Consider the following 1,711-nt stretch of genomic DNA (forward strand, 5'->3'; position numbering starts at 1 on the left):
GTGTAGCGAAAGAACTCTATTAAATTGAGTGTAAACAAAATGAAACCATTAGAGATTTTATCCTTTGGATAAAAATCTTAGACTCACAATGTGATCCATGGGAGAAACTAAACGATGCTCAATTGAAGAGATGTTTCATGGATGATGGGCTTAAAGAATAACAACTTACACAACTTGATCATTATATCCAATCCGAAAACATTCGATCAATGTTGTAAAGAAGCCACCCGGAGGTTATTTGCATAAAGCACAGAATAGCTACTTTTGCCAGTCTGCTTCTCTATCGTGATACTATTATTGATGATGGTGTTTTTGTGTTGATGCAAGTCTTCTATCTTGCCAGTGCACTTTCTAATAGAGCTTATGTGAGGCTAGGTTAATACGCTTGGCCTCCTTCTCCAACTTTGCCGGTAGTTCAACCTTTTCCTACCTCTCGTGGTGGTCTGTGAGAGAGAACTTTCTTTAATAGAAAATGAAGCACCTAATGCTAAGGTGGAAGCTATCTTTGACCAGGTTGGCGTTAGTGGGGTCAAACTAGTGTGTCCATAGCAAGCATATATATATTTACACCAAGTGGCACAAGCACACACCCCACTAGCCCAAGACCAAATTGGTCCAATGCACAAATATCTAATCATGAAGTAGGATAGCTAGCTGCCAAAAATATTCGATACACTTTAGTGGCACCCATGCAAGACACAAGGAGTTGTACCTCCTAATGAAGGAATGTTAGCTTAGAGACCTATTACTGTGGAGACTTAAAACTAGAAGCCAATCAAGATATATAGATGAGCCAATAACCCACTGAGGCCCCTACCTAGGTCAATATTCATGAAGAATCTATAGCACTTTAAGGTGATACTATCTATACTAAGCTAAGTCAACCTTACTAGGTGATACTATCTAAGTAGATGAGACAATAACCCATTAAGGCACCCCACCAAGTGAGTCCAGATTAATCTATTACAAGATAAAGGAAGAGTCCTCGCCCCTTTACGTGGAGAAAGCAGAGGGAGAATTTTTGAAAAGGAGAAAGGGGAAGAGAAGACAAGTGTGTTTGGGGGTTTCTTTCCCACACGCCTAGATGCATTGGGGCTCATAATTAGTTGTCACCACATCACTCATTGAGTTTCTTTTATATATATATATATATATAATACATTAGAAAGCAAATTGCCCACCCCTCCCCCCCCCCCACACACACACATCTTCTAATATTATATTATGTGCATGTGTAAGAGAGTGAATATACACACATACACACACACATATTATGTGCATGTGTAAGAGAGAGAATATACATACACACACATATATATATATTATGTATGTATGTGTATCTATAGGTATGTAAGCATGTATATATAAATAGATTTATATGTATGTCGATGCACACACATGTATGTTCATGCACACACAGACACAAGCACATTATACATGCACACACGTATACAAACACACATACACACACTCGCACGCATGGACACACGTGCAACACATAGAGATATGCGCACTTGCACACATACTCAAGCTTGCATATACACACATGTGTATACATGCACACAAGCACATAAATACACTCACATACACAAGTACATGTGCACAGACATGGACATGCACACACTCACACACACATATACACCTCCACGTGCACACACATCGAGGTACACACGAGTATATTCACATGCTCACACACACGTACATGCACACA

Source organism: Cibotium barometz, chromosome 45 (assembly GCF_041138505.1).
Source record: "Cibotium barometz isolate CiBa-2024 chromosome 45, ASM4113850v1, whole genome shotgun sequence".
Taxonomy (NCBI): domain Eukaryota; kingdom Viridiplantae; phylum Streptophyta; class Polypodiopsida; order Cyatheales; family Cibotiaceae; genus Cibotium; species Cibotium barometz.